Source organism: Bombina bombina, chromosome 10 (assembly GCF_027579735.1).
Source record: "Bombina bombina isolate aBomBom1 chromosome 10, aBomBom1.pri, whole genome shotgun sequence".
Taxonomy (NCBI): domain Eukaryota; kingdom Metazoa; phylum Chordata; class Amphibia; order Anura; family Bombinatoridae; genus Bombina; species Bombina bombina.
This window is the reverse complement of record NC_069508.1, coordinates 137,483,933-137,503,837: the sequence shown is the minus strand read 5'-3', so window position 1 is coordinate 137,503,837 and position 19,905 is coordinate 137,483,933. Positions and strand designations below refer to the sequence as shown.

Genomic DNA, 19,905 nt, shown 5'->3' with positions numbered 1-19,905 from the left:
TCATTCGACCAAAGGGAAAGGAGAGAAAGAAAGTAACATAAGGTGCAGAGGTGCCTGAGGTTTATATAAAAAAGAAACTGTCTGAAAATACAGGGCGGGCTGTTGATTCACTGTGTCAAGAAATAAATTTATCAGGTAAGCATAAATTTTGTTTTCTTTCTAATGACACGGTGAGTACATGGATCATCTATAATTACTGTTGGGAATCAAGACCCAAGCTAGAGGACACAGATAAGGGAGGGACAAGACAGGCAACCTAAACAGAAGGCGCCACTGCTTGAAGAACCTTTCTCCCAAAAGAAGCCTCAGCCGAGTCAAAAGTATTGAATTTATAGAATTTGGAAAAAGTGTGAAGAGAGGACCAAGTTGCAGCCTTGCAAATCTGCTCCACAGAAGCTTCATTTTTGAAAGCCCAGGAAGAAGAAACAGCCCTCGTGGAATGAGCTGTGATTTTCTCAGGGGGTTGTTGTCCAGCAGACTCATATGCCAAGCAAATAACGCTTCTCAGCCAAAGGGAAAGTGAAGTAGCCGTAGCTTTCTGACCCTTATGTTTCCCAGAAAAACAAATAAACAATGCAGAAGACTGACGAAAGTCCTTAGTTGCCTGCAAATAAAATTTTAGGGCACGTACAACATCCAGATTATGTAACAAACGTCCTTTGTGAGAAGAAGGATTAGGACACAGAGGGTACAACAATTTCCTGATTAATATTCTTGACTGAAACAACCTTAGGCAGGAAACCAAACTTAGTACGCAGAACCACCTTATCAGAATCGAATAAAAGATAAGGGGAAATCACACTGTAAAGCAGAGAGTTCAGAAATTTTCCGAGCAGAAGAGATAGCAACAAGAAACTAAAATCTTAATAGCTAAAGAATGCATGGGCTCAAATGGAGCATGCTGAAAAAACTTTAAGAACAAGGTTAAGACTCCATGGAGGAGTAACAGGTTTGAAGACAGGCCGAATCCTGACCAAAGCCTGACAAAAAGTTTGCACACGTCTGGCACATCAGACATTTATTTAACAATATAGACAACGCAGAAATCTGACCCTTTAGAGTACTAGCCGACAAACCCTTCTCCAGACCATCCTGGAGAAAGGACGAAATCCTAGGAATCCTTACTCTACTCCAAGAGTAACCCTTGGATTCACACCAATACCAGTATTTACGCCAGATCTTATGGTAGATCCAGCGAGTAACAGGTTTACAAGCATGAATTAAGGTCTCAATGCCTGACTCTGAAAATCTGCGCTTTGATAAAACTAAGCGCTCAATCTCCAAGCAGTTAGCTTCAGAGAAACGAGATTTGGATGAAGGAAGGGACCAAGAAGTAGAAGGTCCTTCCTCAAAGGGAGTCTCCAAGGTGGAAAGGATGACATTTCCACTAGGTCTGCAAACCAAATCCTGCGAGGCCACGCCGGGACTATGAGAATCACAGACGCTCTTTCCTTCTTGATTCGAGCAATGACTCTCGGAAGGAGAGCGATCGGAGGAAACAGATATGCTAGACTGAAATTCCAAGGAACTGCCAGAGCATCTATCAGAAATGCCTGCGGATCCCTTGACCTTGAGCCGTATTTCGGAAGTTTTGAATTCCGACGAGAAGCTATGAGATCTAATTCCAGCTGCCCCCACTTGAGGGTCAAGCTGGAAAACACATCCGGATGAAGTTCCCACTCCCAGGGATGAAAAGTCTGTCTGCTCAAAAAATCCGCTTCCCAATTGTCCACTCCTGGAATTTGGATCACAGATAGAAAACAGGTGTGGGTCTCTGCCCACAGAATAATTTTGGCCAGCTCTGACATGGCCAAGGAACTCGAATCCCTCCCTGATGGTTGATGTAAGCCACCAAAGTTATGTTGTCCAATTGGAATCTGATAAACCGGGCAGAAGCTAATTGAGGCCAGGCTAATATAGCATTGAAGATCGCCCTCAGCTCTAGAATGTTTATGGGGAGAATTGATTCCTCCCGAGTCCAGAGACCCTGGGCCTTCAACGAGCCCCAGACTGCTCCCTATCCCAGCAAGCTGGCATCTGTGGTCACAATCGCTAAAGCAGGTTCCCTGAGAAAGATGCTCCTAAGACAACCACCACGGAAGGGAGTCTTTTGTGGCTGAGCCAGATTGATTTGTGGCAACAGATCCACATAGTCCCCGTTCCACTGCCTGAGCATGCATAACTGAAGAGGCCCGAGATGGAACCGAGCAAACGGGATGATGTCCATGACGGCTAGCATTAGACCAATTACCTCCAAACATTGAGCCACTGACGGCCGAGAAGAGGACTGAAGGGCAAGACAAGAGTAAAATATCTTTGACTTTCTGACCTCTGTTAGAAATATCTTTATTATTAGAGAGTCTATTATAGTCCCCAAGAACACTACCCTCGTAGCCAGAACCAAGGAACGCTTTTCCATATTTACCTTCCAACCATGGGAGCGAAGAAAAGACAACAAGATCCCAGTATGAGAGTTTGCTTGTTGAAAAGATTGCGCCTGAACTAGAATGTCGTCCAGATAAGGTGCCAATGCAATGCCCCAAGACCGGATAACCACCAACAGAGCCCCAGAACTGTTGAGAAAATTCTGGGAGCAGTGGCAAGGCCAAATGGAAGAGCTACAAATTGAAATTTCTTGTCCAAGAAGGTAAATCTTAGAAACCTGTGATGATCCCTGTTAATGGGAACATGAAGATACACATCCTTCAAATCTATGGTTGTCATGAATTGACCTTCTTGAACCAAGGGAAGAATGGAGCGTATAGTCTCCATCTTGAAGGATGGAACCCTGAGAAACTTGTTCAGACACTTTAGGTCTAAGATTGGTCTGAAAGTTCCCTCCTTTTTGGGAACTACGAACAGATTTGAGTAAAACCCCAAACCCTGTTCTTCCTGAAGAGGAACAGGAACTATTACTCCCAGAATGCCTCTCTCTTTGTCTGGTCTACAGATAATCTGGAAATGAGAAACCTTCCTCTTGGAGGAAAGGATTTGAATTCCATTTTATACCCCTGAGATACGATGTCCACTGCCCAGGGATCTGGAACATCTCTTATCTAGGCTTGAACGAAGAAGGAAAGTCTGCCCCCTACTAGATCCGGTCCCGGATCGGGGGCCGACCCTTCATGATGACTTGGAGTAAGCTGCAGGTTTCTTGGATGGCTTTCCCTTGTTCCAAGACTGATTAGGCTTCTAGGAGGACTTGTTGTGATCCTGCTTGGAAGAGGGAGGGGAGGGTTTACCCTTAAAGTTTGCAAAAAAAAAAAAAAAGATTAAAGTTGCAAAAGGAACAAAAATTACTCTGCCGTCCTTTATGTTTATTCTTTTTATCTTGAGGAAGAAAAGATCCTGTTGTGTCAGAGTTGTCCAAAGTAGCCAAAACCTCCTTAAGTAATAAGCGAAGGTGTTCAAGATTAAATCTGAAGGAAAACACTTCAGCATCAGAAAAATAAATTGCACTATCTGAATCTGAGATTTCACCCTCAGACGCTACCGACATGTTGTTGTCATCAGAAATGTGAGGCACAACACCCAGGTTAGCCACAGATTGATCAGAAACCTTATTAACTGAATCTTTAAGTTTCCTTTTACGCTTTCCCTGTAGTCTGGGAAAGGCAGACAATGCCTCAGAAACCGCAGAGAATACCTGAGTAGCAATGTCCTGCAAGGAAAATCCTATCGAATTATGAGAGGAAACACAAGGCACTGCATGAGGAGACTGAAAAAGTTGGGACACGTGAGGAGAAAGCTGTGGTATATCTGCCGCAGGAGGCACGTGAACAACATCCACCAAAGCTAATGGTGGCTCGTGGTCAAAAATCTTATCCCTATAGCTTAAGGTTTTTTCAATGCAAGTGGGACAAAAAGGTATAGGGGGTTCAACCTGGGCATCAAAACAAAGCTGACCTGCAGCAATCTGCAAGGCCTCTTGTTTCATTATAGAGGAAAAAGGAATGACAAGAAAGAAAAATGACTTTATTTTACAGACTTTGAAAAATTATACTGTGCCTTTAAATTAATGTAAAACAAATATATGAGTACCGGATATATTAATAAACCCCAGGCAATCCCCTAACACCTCAGTAGCTTCACTGAGGTGCCTACCTTAGGAACAGTAAACAAACGGTCCATTTTTCTTTTTGATCAGACGTTTGTGCTAACGGCAGCGCTATGCTCTCAAGCAGCCGACAACTGCGTCACAGCAGGGTAGCCGACAGCATCTACAAAATGTGTGCCAAGAGTAAAAACAAACAAAAAACGCCTCCAAATCAGGCTCCACCCTCTTTCTAGTAAGGAGCGGGCCCGACACAGAAACGGTACGGCAAGCAAAAGAAAAGTAAATTGCCACACGGAAATGAGTCCGGATCTAAACCGGAACACAAATATTCACTTGAGCCACCATTAAAAACATAATTTATGCTTACCTGATAAATTTATTTCTCTTGTAGTGTAGTCAGTCCACGGGTCATCCATTACTTATGGAATATATCTCTTCCTAACAGGAAGCTGCAAGAGGATCACCCAAGCAGAGCTGCTATATAGCTCCTCCCCTCACGTCATATTCAGTCATTCGACCAAAGCAGACGAGAAAGGAGAAACCATAGGGTGCAGTGGTGACTGGAGTTTAATTAAAAATTTAGATCTGCCTTAAAGACAGGGCGGGCCGTGGACTGACTACACTACAAGAGAAATAAATTTATCAGGTAAGCATAAATTATGTTTTCTCTTGTTAAGTGTAGTCAGTCCACGGGTCATCCATTACTTATGGAATACCAATACCAAAGCTAAAGTACACGGATGAAGGGAGGGACAAGGCAGGAACATTAAACAGAAGGAACCATTGCCTGAAGTACCTTTCTCCCAAAAATAGCCTCCGAAGAAGCAAAAGTGTCAAATTTGTAAAATTTTGAAAAAGTGTGAAGTGAAGACCAAGTTGCAGCCTTGCAAATCTGTTCAACAGAGGCCTCATTTTTAAAGGCCCAGGTGGAAGCCACAGCTCTAGTAGAATGAGCTGTAATCCTTTCAGGAGACTGCTGCCCAGCAGTCTCATAGGCTAAACGTATTATGCTACAAAGCCAAAAAGAGAGAGAGGTAGCCGAAGCCTTTTGACCTCTTCTCTGTCCAGAGTAAACGACAAACAGGGAAGAAGTTTGACGAAAATCTTTAGTTGCCTGCAAATAGAACTTCAGGGCACGGACTACGTCCAGATTATGCAAAAGTCGTTCCTTCTTTGAAGAAGGGTTAGGACACAGTGATGGAACAACAATCTCTTGATTGATACTCCTGTTAGTAACTACCTTAGGTAAGAACCCAGGTTTAGTACGCAGAACTACCTTGTCTGAATGAAAAATCAGATAAGGAGAATCACAATGTAAGGCAGATAACTCAGAGACTCTTCGAGCCGAGGAAATAGCCATCAAAAACAGAACCTTCCAGGATAACAGCTTGATATCAATGGAATGAAGGGGTTCAAATGGAACGCCTTGAAGAACGTTAAGAACTAAGTTTAAGCTCCACGGCGGAGCAACAGTCTTAAACACAGGCTTAATCCTAGCTAAAGCCTGACAAAAAGCCTGAACGTCTGGAACTTCAGCCAGACGTTTGTGTAGAAGAATAGACAGAGCAGAAATCTGTCCCTTTAACGAACTAGCAGATAAGCCCTTTTCTAAACCCTCTTGTAGAAAGGACAATATCCTAGGAATCCTAACTTTACTCCATGAGTAACTCTTGGATTCGCACCAATATAAATATTTACGCCATATCTTATGGTAAATTTTTCTGGTAACAGGCTTCCTAGCCTGTATTAAGGTATCAATAACCGACTCCGAGAAGCCACGCTTTGATAGAATCAAGCGTTCAATCTCCATGCAGTCAGCCTCAGAGAAATTAGATTTGGATGGTTGAAAGGACCCTGAATTAGAAGGTCCTGTCTCAGAGGCAGAGACCACGGTGGATAGGACGACATGTCCACTAGGTCTGCATACCAGTTCCTGCGTGGCCACGCAGGCGCTATTAGAATCACCGAAGCTCTCTCCTGTTTGATCTTGGCAATCAAACGAGGAAGCATCGGGAATGGTGGAAACACATAAGCCATGTTGAAGACCCAAGGGGCTGTCAGAGCATCTATCAGCACCGCTCCCGGGTCCCTGGACCCGTAACAAGGAAGCTTGGCGTTCTGGCGAGACGCCATGAGATCCAGATCTGGTTTGCCCCAACGATGAATCAGTTGAGCAAAGACCTCCGGATGAAGTTCCCACTCCCCCGGATGAAAAGTCTGGCGACTTAGAAAATCCACCTCCCAGTTCTCCACGCCTGGGATGTAAATCGCTGACAGGTGGCAAGAGTGAGACTCTGCCCAGCGAATTATCTTTGAGACTTCCAACATCGCTAGGGAACTTCTGGTTCCCCCTTGATGGTTGATGTAAGCCACAGTCGTGATATTGTCCGACTGAAATATGATGAATCTCAGTGTTGCTAACTGAGGCCAAGCTAGAAGAGCATTGAATATTGCTCTTAACTCCAGAATATTTATTGGAAGGAGTTTCTCCTCCTGAGTCCATAATCCCTGAGCCTTCAGGGAGTTCCAGACTGCGCCCCAGCCTAGAAGGCTGGCGTCTGTTGTTACAATCGTCCAATCTGGCCTGCGAAAGGTCATCCCCTTGGACAGATGTGGCCGAGAAAGCCACCATAGAAGAGAATCTCTGGTCTCTTGATCCAGATTTAGTAGGGGGGACAAATCTGAGTAATCCCCGTTCCACTGACTTAGCATGCACAATTGCAGCGGTCTGAGATGCAGGCGCGCAAATGGTACTATGTCCATTGCCGCTACCCTTAAGCCGATTACTTCCATGCACTGAGCTACTGACGGGTGTGGAATGGAATGAAGGACACGGCAAGCATTTAGAAGTTTTGATAACCTGGCCTCTGTCAGGTAAATTTTCATCTCTACAGAATCTATAAGAGTCCCTAGAAAGGGAACCCTTGTAAGTGGTAATAGAGAACTTTTTTCCACGTTCACCTTCCACCCATGCGACCTCAGAAATGCCAGAACTATCTCTGTATGAGACTTGGCAGTTTGAAAACTTGACGCTTGTATCAGAATGTCGTCTAGGTACGGAGTCACCGCTATGCCTCGCGGTCTTAGTACCGCCAGAAGTGAGCCCAGAACTTTTGTAAAGATTCTTGGAGCCGTAGCTAATCCGAAGGGAAGAGCTACAAACTGGTAATGCCTGTCTAGGAAAGCAAATCTTAGGTACCGATAATGATCCTTGTGAATCGGTATGTGAAGGTAGGCATCCTTTAAGTCCACTGTGGTCATGTACTGACCCTCTTGGATCATGGGAAGGATGGTTCGAATAGTTTCCATTTTGAATGATGGAACTCTTAGGAATTTGTTTAGGATTTTTAAGTCCAAGATTGGTCTGAAGGTTCCCTCTTTCTTGGGAACCACAAATAGATTTGAATAGAATCCTTGCCCGTGTTCCGTCCGCGGAACTGGGTGGATCACCCCCATCAGTAAGAGGTCTTGTACACAGCGTAGAAATGCCTTTCTTTATTTGGTTTGCTGATAACCTTGAAAGATGAAATCTCCCTCGTGGAGGAGAAGTTTTGAAGTCCAGGAGATATCCCTGAGATATGATCTCCAACGCCCAGGGATCCTGGACATCTCTTGCCCAAGCCTGGGCGAAGAGAGAAAGTCTGCCCCCCACTAGATCCATTTCCGGATAGGGGGCCCTCTCTTCATGCTGTCTTAGGGGCAGCAGCAGGTTTCTTGGCCTGCTTGCCCTTGTTCCAGGACTGGTTAACCTTCCAGCCCTGCCTGTAACGAGCAACAGCTCCTTCCTGTTTTGGAGCGGAGGAAGTTGATGCTGCTCCTGCCTTGAAGTTACGAAAGGCACGAAAATTAGACTGTTTGGCCTTTGATTTGGCCCTGTCCTGAGGTAGAGCATGGCCCTTACCTCCCGTAATGTCAGCTATTATTTCTTTCAAGCCGGGCCCGAATAAGGTCTGCCCTTTGAAAGGAATATTAAGCAATTTAGATTTAGAAGTCACGTCAGCTGACCAGGATTTAAGCCATAGCGCTCTGCGCGCTTGGATGGCGAATCCGGAGTTCTTAGCCGTAAGTTTGGTTAAATGTACGACGGCATCAGAAACAAATGCGTTAGCTAGCTTAAGTGCTTTAAGCTTGTTCATAATTTCATCCAATGGAGCTGTGCGAATGGCCTCTTCCAGAGACTCAAACCAGAATGCTGCCGCAGCAGTGACAGGTGCAATGCATGCAAGGGGCTGTAAGATAAAACCTTGTTGAACAAACATTTTCTTAAGGTAACCCTCTAATTTCTTATCCATTGGATCTGAAAAGGCACAACTATCCTCCACCGGGATAGTGGTACGCTTAGCTAAAGTAGAAACTGCTCCCTCCACCTTACGGACCGTCTGCCATAAGCCTCGTGTGGTGGCGTCTATAGGAAACATTTTCCTAAATATGGGAGGAGGGGAAAAAGACACACCAGGTCTATCCCACTCCTCGCTAATAATCTCTGTAAGCCTTTTAGGTATAGGAAACACGTCAGTACACACCGGTACCACATAGTATCTATCCAACCTACATAATTTTTCTGGAATTGTAACCGTGTTACAATCATTCAGAGCCACTAATACCTCCCCTAGCAATATGCGGAGGTTCTCAAGCTTAAATTTAAAATTAGAAATCTCTGAATCCAGTCTCCCTGGATCAGATCCGTCACCCACAGAATGAAGCTCTCCGTCTTCATGTTCTGCAAACTGTGACGCAGTATCTGACATGGCTCTCACCTCATCCGCGCACTCTGTCCTTAACCCAGAGCTATCGCGCTTGCCTCTTAATTCTGGCAATTTAGATAATACTTCTGTCATAACAGTAGCCATGTCTTGCAAAGTGATTTGTAAGGGCCTCCCTGATGTACTTGGCGCCACAAAATCACGCACCTCCTGAGCGGAAGGCGAAGGTACTGACACGTGAGGAGAGTTAGTCGGCATAACTTCCCCCTCGTTGTCTGGTGATAATTTCTTTACATGTAAAGATTGACTTTTATTTAAAGTAACATCAATGCAATTAGTACACAAATTTCTATTGGGCTCCACATTGGCCTTTAAACATAGTGAACAAAGAGATTCATCTGTGTCAGACATGTTTAAACAGACTAGCAATGAGACTAGCAAGCTTGGAAATACTTTTCTAAATAAATTTACAAGCAATATAAAAAACGCTACTGTGCCTTTAAGAAGCACAAAAAGCTGTCACAGTTGAAATAACAATGAACCAAAATAGTTATAGCAACCAATTTTTCACAGTAAATGTATTAAGTTAGCAAAGGATTGCACCCACCAGCAAATGGATGATTAACCCCTTAATACCCAAAAACGGATAACAATGTAATAATTAACTTTTTTATCACAGTCAAAACACACTGTCACAGGTCTGCTGTGACTGATTACCTCCCTCAAAATGAATTTTGAAGACCCCTGAGCTCTCTAGAGACGATCTGGATCATGGAGGATGAAGTAGACAGATTGTGACTGAATTTTTACTGCGCAAAAAAGCGCTAAAATAGGCCCCTCCCACTCATATTACAACAGTGGGGAAGCTCAGATAACTGTTTCTATGCAGAAAACAAAGATGGCCATGTGGTAAAAATCATGCCCCAATAAGTTTTATCACCAAGTACCTCACAAAAAACGATTAACATGCCAGTAAACGTTTTAAACATACATTTGAAAAGTTATGAATTGTTATTAATAAGCCTGCTACCAGTCGCTTTTACTGCAGTTAAGGCTCATACATTATTTCAGTATTAACAGTCAATTCCATTCCTTAGAAAAATACATTCAGTGTACACACACTCATCAGCCTAATACCAGTCGCTATCACTGCATTTAAGGCTGAACTTACTTTACATTGGTATCAGCAGTATTTTCTCAGTCAATTCCATTCCTCAGAATTTTTTTTTACTGCAAATACCTCATTTGCAGGGGGGCCCTGCATGCTATTCCCCTTTTCTGAAGTTACCTCATTCCTCGGATGAGAACAGCCAGTGGATCTTAGTTACGTCTGCTAAGATCATAGAAAACGCAGGCAGATTCTTCTTCTAATGCTGCCTGAGAACACTCCGGTGCCATTTAAAATAACAAACTTTTGATTGTAGAAATAAACTAAGTTATAAAACACCACAGACCTCTCACAGCGACCTATCTTTAGTTAGGCTGCAAGAGAATGACTGAATATGACATGTGAGGGGAGGAGCTATATAGCAGCTCTGCTTGGGTGATCCTCTTGCAGCTTCCTGTTAGGAAGAGATATATTCAATAAGTAATGGATGGCCCGTGGACTGACTACACTTAACAAGAGAAATAAAGTTCTCCTCATACCAGTCTCAGGCCCTGAAAACCAACTGCCAAGATTTTACCCTTATGCTGGGAAAATAAATGTCCCTTTTTGTAAAATAAAAACAGTAAAGATACTGCAGCAGTGCCACTTATTCACTTGTCCCCCAAGGAAATTAAATATGGCACTTACCTTAATAGCATCTGTCCGGCAGCAGGACAGCTCACCTGTCTTGAGAGGGTCTTTACCTCACATAGACCTGTGGAAAAAGAAAGAATCTGAGTAAACATACTCAAGCTTTCTGAATAGGGCAGCAAAATCTTGAGAAAGCACATTGAGGATTGTACCTCAAGTGCTCAAAAGCTACCACTGCCCTACTGAAGAGACTAACGTGGACTACAGCTAAACCCCAGACAAGATAAGAGTAAAACTACTCTGCTTTAAAATAAAAAATTCTTGATCAGACACCTATACTTTATCACCTCCATGCACTGTAGGCAAAGAGAAGAGAATGGCTAGGGATTGTGGGTAAGAAAGTGATATTTAACAGCTTTGCTGTGGTGCTCTTTGCCTCCTTCTGCTGGCCAGGAGTGATATTCCCAAAAGTAATTATAGATGATCCGTGGACTCACTGTGTCATTAGAAAGAAATATAAAACAGTATTAACATTATAAGAACAGCATAATAATGAAGGACAATATAATAAAAGATATCTCTATAGACAAAACATATCTTCTAGATGAGAACCATATAAGATGTGTTACAAAGGAATGGATGAGCAACCTTTGTATAGCAACCAGTAAGTTGTAGTATTGTAAGGTAATATGAGCCCTAATAATGTACTTAACTACCTTTTGACATTTCAGAGTTGGGGTATCAGATGAGGATATGTGTAATAGGTCTGGTTATGATTCTAGTTTCTCTTGTTAAGTGTATTCAGTCCACGGGTCATCCATTACTTATGGGATATATTCCCTTCCCAACAGGAAGTTGCAAGAGGATCACCCAAGCAGAGCTGCTATATAGCTCCTCCCCTCACATGTCATATCCAGTCATTCTCTTGCAACCCTCAACATAGGAAGGTCGTGAGAGGAGTGTGGAGTTTTTTTATACTTAATTATTTCTTCAATCAAAAGTTTGTTATTTTTAAATGGCACCGGAGTGTGCTGTTTTTTTTTTCTCTCAGGCAGTATTTAGAAGAAGAATCTGCCTGCGTTTTTCTATGATCTTAGCAGAAGTAACTAAAATCCACTAGCTGTTCTCGCACATTCTGAGGAGTGGGATAACTTCAGAAAGGGAATAGCATGTGGGGTTTTCCTGCAAATAAGGTATGTGCAGTAAAATATTTTTCTAAGGAATGGAATTGACTAAGAAAATACTGCTGATACCGATGTAATGTAAGTACAGCCTTAAATGCAGCAGTAGCGACTGGTATCAGGCTGATGAATGTATGTGCAGTAAAGTAATTTTCTAAGGAATGGAATTTGACTAAGAAAATGCTTTTAATACTGAAGTAATGTATGAGCCTTAACTGCAGTAGAAGCAACTGGTAGCAGGCTTATCTATAACAATACATAACCTTTAGAATTGATGGTTTTAAAACGTTTACTGGCATGTTAATCGTTTTTTGTGAGGTACATTGGTGATAAAACTTATTGGGGCATGATTTTTTCCACATGGCTGTCGTATATTTCTGCAGTCACTGCTGCTGTGGCATTCTGGTTTGAGTCTCTGGAAGAGGCCATTCGCACAGCTCCATTGGATGAGATTATGGACAAGCTTAAAGCACTTAAGCTAGCCAACGCATTTATTTCTGATGCCGTTGTACATTTAACCAAACTAACGGCTAAGAACTCCGGATTCGCTATCCAGGCGCGCAGAGCGCTATGGCTTAAATCTTGGTCAGCTGACGTGACTTCTAAATCCAAATTACTTAATATTCCTTTCAAAGGGCAGACCTTATTCGGGCCCGGATTGAAAGAAATTATTGCTGACATTACTGGAGGTAAGGGTCATATACTCTTCCTCAGGACAGGGCCAAATCAAAGGCCAAACAGTCTAATTTTCGTGCCTTTCGAAACTTCAAGGCAGGAGCAGCATCAACTTCCTCCGCCCCAAAACAGGAAGGAACTGTTGCTCGTTACAAGCAGGGCTGGAAAACTAACCAGTCCTGGAACAAGGGCAAGCAGGCCAGAAAGCCTACTACTGCCCCTAAGACAGCATGAAGAGAGGGCCCCCTATCCGGAAACGGATCTAGTGGGGGGCAGACTTTCTCTCTTCGCCCAGGCTTGGGCAAGAGATGTCCAGGATCCCTGGGCGTTGGAGATTATATCTCAGGGATACCTTCTGGACTTCAAAGCTTCTCCTCCACAAGGGAGATTACATCTTTCAAGGTTATCAGCAAACCAAATAAAGAAAGAGGCTTTTCTTCACTGTGTACAAGACCTCCTAGTAATGGGGGTGATCCACCCAGTTCCGCGGACGGAACAAGGGCAAGGATTTTACTCAAATCTGTTTGTGGTTCCCAAGAAAGAGGGAACCTTCAGACCAATCTTGGACCTAAAAATTTTAAACAAATTCCTAAGAGTTCCATCATTCAAAATGGAAACTATTCGAACCATCCTACCCATGATCCAAGAGGGTCAGTATATGACCACAGTGGACTTAAAGGATGCCTACCTTCACATACCGATTCACAAAGATCATTATTGGTACCTAAGATTTGCCTTTCTAGACAGGCTTTACCAGTTTGTAGCTCTTCCCTTCGGGTTAGCTACGGCCCGAGAATCTTTACAAAGGTTCTGGGCTCACTTCTGGCGGTGCTAAGACCGCGAGGCATAGCGGTGGCTCCGTACCTAGACGACATTCTGATACAAGCGTCAAGTTTTCAAATTGCCAAGTCTCACACAGAGATAGTCCTGGCATTTCTGAGGTCGCATGGGTGGAAGGTGAACGTGGAAAAGAGTTCTCTATTACCACTCACAAGGGTTCCCTTCCTAGGGACTCTTATAGATTCTATAGAGATGAAAATTTACCTGACGGAGTCCAGGTTATCAAAACTGCTAAATACTTGCCGTGTCCCTCATTCCATTCCACACCCGTCAGTAGCTCAGTGCATGGAAGTAATCGGCTTAATGGTAGCTGCAATGGACATAGTTCCATTTGCGCGCCTACATCTCAGACTGCTGCAATTATGCATGCTAAGTCAGTGGAATGGGGATTACTCAGATTTGTCCCCTCGACTAAATCTGGATCAAGAGACCAGAGATTCTCTTCTATGGTGGCTTTCTCGGGTCCACTTGTCCAAAGGGATGACTTTTCGCAGGCCAGATTGGACGATAGTAACAACAGATGCCAGCCTTCTAGGTTGGGGCGCGGTCTGGAACTCTCTGAAGGCTCAGGGATCGTGGACTCAGGAGGAGAAACTCCTTCCAATAAATATTCTGGAGTTAAGAGCAATATTCAATGCTCTTCTAGCTTGGCCTCAGTTAGCAACACTGAGATTCATCATATTTCAGTCGGACAATATCACAACTGTGGCTTACATCAATCATCAAGGGGGAACCAGAAGTTCCCTAGCGATGTTGGAAGTCTCCAAGATAATTCGCTGGGCAGAGTCTCACTCTTGCCACCTGTCAGCGATTTACATCCCAGGCGTGGAGAACTGGGAGGCGGATTTTCTAAGTCGCCAGACTTTTCATCCGGGGGAGTGGGAACTTCATCAGGAGGTCTTTGCTCAACTGATTCTTCGTTGGGGCAAACCAGAACTGGATCTCATGGCGTCTCGCCAGAACGCCAAGCTTCCTTGTTACGGATCCAGGTCCAGGGACCCGGGAGCGGTGCTGATAGATGCTCTAGCAGCTCCTTGGGTTTTCAACATGGCTTATGTGTTTCCACCATTTCCGCTACTTCTTCGACTGATTGCCAAGATCAAACAGGAGAGAGCATCGGTGATTCGGATAGCGCCTGCGTGGCCACGCAGGACCTGGTATGCAGACCTAGTGGACATGTCGTCCTGTCCACCATGGTCTCTGCCTCTGAGGCAGGACCTTCTAATACAGGGTCCTTTCAACCATCCAAATCTAATTTCTCTGAGGCTGACTGCATGGAGATTGAACGCTTGATCCTATCTAAGCGTGGCTTCTCGGAGTCGGTTATTGATACCTTAATACAGGCTCGGAAACCTGTTACCAGAAAGATTTACCATAATATGGCGTAAATATTTATATTGGTGCGAATCCAAGAGTTACTCATGGAGTAAAGTTAGGATTCCTAGGATATTGTCTTTTCTACAAGAGGGTTTAGAAAAGGGCTTATCTGCTAGTTTGTTAAAGGGACAGATTTCTGCTCTATCTATCCTTTTACACAAACGTCTGGCAGAAGTTCCAGACGTTCAGGCTTTTTGTCAGGCTTTGGCTAGGATTAAGCCTGTGTTTAGGACTGTTGCTCCGCCGTGGAGCTTAAACTTAGTTCTTAACGTTCTTCAAGGTGTTCCATTTGAACCCCTTCATTCCATTGATATCAAGCTGTTATCTTGGAAAGTTCTGTTTTTGATGGCTATTTCCTCGGCTCGAAGAGTCTCTGAGTTATCTGCCTTACATTGTGATTCTCCTTATCTGATTTTTCATTCAGACAAGGTAGTTCTGCGTACTAAACCTGGGTTCTTACCTAAGGTAGTTTCTAACAGGAATATCAATCAAGAGATTGTTGTTCCATCATTATGCCCTAACCCTTCTTCAAAGAAGGAACGACTTTTGCATAATCTGGACGTAGTCCGTGCCCTGAAGTTCTATTTACAGGCAACTAAAGATTTTCGTCAAACGTCTTCCCTGTTTGTCGTTTTTTCTGGTCAGAGGAGAGGTCAAAAAGCTTCGGCTACCTCTCTCTCCTTTTGGCTTCGTAGCAGAATATGTTTAGCCTATGAGACTGCTGGACAGCAGCCTCCTGAAAGAATTACAGCTCATTCCACTAGAGCTGTGGCTTCCACCTGGGCCTTTAAGAATGAGGCCTCTGTTGAACAGATTTGCAAGGCTGCGACTTGGTCTTCGCTTCATACCTTTTCAAAATTTTACAAATTTGACACTTTTGCTTCTTCGGAGGCTGTTTTTGGGAAAAAGGTTCTACAGGCAGTGGTTCCTTCCGTTTAAAGTTCCTGCCTTGTCCCTCCCATCATCCGTGTACTTTAGCTTTGGTATTGGTATCCCATAAGTAATGGATGACCCGTGGACTGAATACACTTAACAAGAGAAAACATAATTTATGCTTACCTGATAAATTTATCTCTCTTGTAGTGTATTCAGTCCACGGCCCGCCCTGTCTTCTTTGAGGCAGATCAAAATTTTAATTAAAACTCCAGTCACCACTGCACCCTATGGTTTCTCCTTTCTTGTCTTGTTTCGGTCGAATGACTGGATATGACATGTGAGGGGAGGAGCTATATAGCAGCTCTGCTTGGGTGATCCTTTTGCAACTTCCTGTTGGGAAGGGAATATATCCCATAAGTAATGGATGACCCGTGGACTGAATACACTACAAGAGAAATAAATTTATCAGGTAAGCATAAATTATGTTTTTATAGACCTTTCAAGAAGGTAACTTAACCAAGACCAAGGGCTAATAGGCATACAGGCGTACAGACTCCCCCACCCAGATAGCTAATGGCGGCATACCCAAGTTTTAAAGGATTAAGAGTATACTTAGTAGGATTGTAGATGCTAAAAAATTAATTGCGTCGTTATTAGATGATTACTTAAAGTATTGTGAGCATCTGCCTATTTTTGAACCCAGCGAGACATGAAGTTGAGGGTACGCTAACAGCCAAATATAGAGGGAGTGGGCCATAACATTGTAATAGGAGACTATCTAAGGCTGTAGGAGTGATTATAAAGAAACTGTAATTGGGAGTGACTTGTAATTGTAGCTGGTGGGTCAAAATGTATAGCTAGTGCAAATGTACATTGGAGAAAAATGAGCAGTCCTAAAAATAGATAGATAGTAGAACATTACTCTTACGTAAATCATGACAGTATATTACACAGATATATACTAAGGGTTAAAGAATTAACGGTATAAAAAAAATATACTGTCTCATAGAGCCATGCATAGCTTGGTATATCAAACAAAAGTCTTCATAGGCGGCTAAGCTACTATGAGTATGAAATCACTCTCTTAGGCTCCCTTATAGTAAGCAGGGGCTGTCCGAGAATCAAATCTTGTTAAGTGAATCAACCTACTTCAAACTTCCAGGCTAATATAGTTTGTGAACATGTGTGTGGCTCAAAGCCACTCAAACTGTCAGTCCTTTTCATCTGTTGGGACCAGTTCCGCTTCCCCAAGAAAACAAAGAAGAGGGTAATGAGAGCTGAAGTTTACCGTCCCTTTTGTGAGATAGGAAAACAGGTAACTCTCGTGGTTTCTCAGCTGTACTTGTGTGATTTCCGGCAGGATTTCTCAGGACTCTGGAATATTCTGCATCCCAGGACTTAGTGAAGAGGAAAGTCACACAAAGGGAGATTTTTACTTGCTTATGGAAGTGGTTTATTTGATCGGAGATCAGGGAACACACGTCTTACTGTCTCAGCTGCTAGCTCCGCCCCAAAATTGTAGCATTTTTATTTGTTAATAAATAAACTGCACAAAGCAGTTTTTAATGCTGAAAGTTGGCAGCTGTGGGGTATTAGCAATGTTTTTTTTCTGCCTAAGGCAACTGTGTGTTCTCAATAAATATATATGTACATTCCTATATATCTATTTATGTGTCCATATGTGTATATACACATATTCCCACATAAATAAATATATATATATAAATATATATATATATATATATATATATATATATATATATATATGTTCATATACTGTACATATATAGTTCAGATCTGCTGGCCATCACTGCGCAACTTTCCCCCTTTGCTATGCTAGTTCTCACAGCAATAGAGCCTATGGAAGAGCGCTCTCGTGCAATGCGAATGTGAGGTCGCGTTCGCATCGCACCTCACATTAACGTGCGCTGGTATTACTCAGTTGAGCACAAAATATTGCTTACGCTTAAGCGATATTTGTGCTCAACTGAGCAATACCAGCGCATGCTAATGTGTGCTGGCATTACAAGTGAGGTGCAATGCGAACGTGACCTCGCGTTCACATTGCACGGAAGCATTGAGCTCATGTAGAGCGCGCTTCAATAGGCTCCAATGGGAGACTCATTCTCATGCTGTCAGACACGGCATGAGAACTAGTGCAGAAAAGGGGGTAATCTGGCCCATAATGTTTTGTGATATTCTGTATGGGGTAATTTTTGTGCAACTATATATTTTTTTACTATACTAAGCAAGTTTGGATAATGATAGACACCTGCATACTTCATCAACAAGGGTTAAGTCACTCCTCTGAAATCTTAATTTTATTTAGTTTAAAATTGCAAACTGCTACAAAAAAAGCAATTTTATCTTTAAACTTTGAATCAGTATTTTTTTAATGAATAATATAGGTTGTTTTTTTAAATGTAAACGGACACTAATTGAGGAACAAAAAATTGTGTCTAAAATATTTAGAAAATTGTGATTTTTTTTAATCTACACACAAATGTATATTTTTTGCATTTTGCATTGTGGCTTTTTGCCACATCTAAGTATTTCTGCAAACGTAAGATATCTTAAAGTGATAGTAAACTCTCCCCCTTTATAAAAACAAATCCGGAATGTTAGTGATATTTTAGATGGAGTTTAACCCCTTAACGACGCATGTCGTACAGGGTACGTCGCACACAACCTGGTCTTAAAAGACCAGCAACGTACCCTGTACGACAATAGGGGTTTAAAGCGGCTGTAAGCGATCCTGCTCGCTTCCAGCCGCTTTCCGGTTATTGCAGGATGCCTCGATATCGAGGCATCCTGCAATAACACCCCATGGCCATCCGATGCAGAGAGAGACACTCTGTGGCCCTCTCTGCACCGGACATCAATGGCCGGTATCGTTGGTGGGTGGGAGCCGACTTGGGAGGCGGGTGGGCGGCCATCGATGGGACGGGTAATGTAGAGGGGGGCGGGGGTGTGCACAGGGCGGGAGCGGGTGGGAACCGCTACACTACAGAAAAGTTTTGGTTGTATAAGTGGGAGAAAGGGGTATTTTAATGTTTAAAAAAAAACAAAAAAAACAATCAAAGGTATCTAGGAGGGGGTGGGGGGGGGGAGCTACACTACAGAAAATGGGAAAAATTAAAAAAAAACAAAAAACTATTTTATTCTAAAGATGGCGCCCATTAAGGCAGAAGGGGAGGGTTAGAGAGCTGTTTGGTGGGGGATCAGTCAGGTTAGGGGCCCTACACATCAGCATATGTAAATATGCTTTAAAAAAAAAAAAAGCCTAAATATATCTTTTATTTTAGTACTGGCAGAGTTGCTGCCAGTACTTAAGATGGGGACAATTGTGGGGTGGGGGAGGGAAGAGAGCTGTTTGGGAGGGATCAGGGGGTCTGATGTTTCAGGTGGGAGGCTGAGCTCTACACTAAAGCTAAAATTAACCCTGCAAGCTCCCTATAAGCTACCTAATTAACCCCTTCACTGCTAGCCATAATACACGTGTGATGCGCAGCGGCATTTAGCTGCCTTCTAAGTACCAAAAAGCAACGCCAAAACCATATATGTCTGCTATTTCTGAACAAAGGGTATCCCAGAGAAGCATTTACAACCATTTGTGCCATAATTGCACAAGCTGTTTGTAAATAATTTCCGTGAGAAACCTAAAATTGTGAAATATTTAACGTTTTTTTTTAATTTGATCGCATTTGGCCGTGAAATGGTGGCATGAAATACCAAAATGTGCCTAGATCAATACTTGGGGTTGTCTACTACACTACACTAAAGCTAAAATTAGACCAAAAAAGCTCCCTACATGCTCCCTAATTAACCCCTTCACTGCTGGACATAATACACATGTGGTGCACAGTGGCATTTAGCGGCCTTCTAATTACCAAAAAGCAACGCCAAAGCCATATATGTCTGCTATTTATGAACAAAGGGGATCCCAGAGAAAAATTTACAACCATTTATGCCATAATTGCACAAGCTGTTTGTAAATAATTTCAGTGAGAGACCGAAAGTTTGTGAAAAAAAATTGTGAAAAAGTGAACTATTTTTTGTATTTGATCGCATTTGGCAGTGAAATGGTGGCATGAAATATACCAAAATGGGCCTAGATCAATACTTTGGGATGTCTACTAAAAAAAAAATATATACATGTTAAAGGATATTTTAGTGTTCTAATGTAACTAGCGCTAATTTTGAAAAAAAAATGGAAATAGCAAAGTGCTACTTGTATTTATGGCCCTATAAACTTGCAAAAAAAGCAAAGAACAAGTAAACATTGGGTATTTCTAAACTCAGGACAAAATTTAGAAACTATTTAGCATGGGTGTTTTTTGGTCGTTGTAAATGTGTAACAGTTTTTGGGGGTCAAAGTTAGAAAAAGTGTGTTTTTTTTTACATTTTTTTCTCATATTTTATAATTTGTTTTTATAGTCAATTATAAGATATGATGAA

General features: G+C 42.7%; 1 protein-coding gene across 2 annotated transcripts in view; it reads right to left on the bottom strand.

Annotated features, from left to right (window-relative positions):
* CRYZ (crystallin zeta) overlaps positions 1-19,905 on the bottom strand; it is a 125,071-nt gene that overhangs the window by 8,758 nt on the left and 96,408 nt on the right. The window lies entirely within an intron of this gene.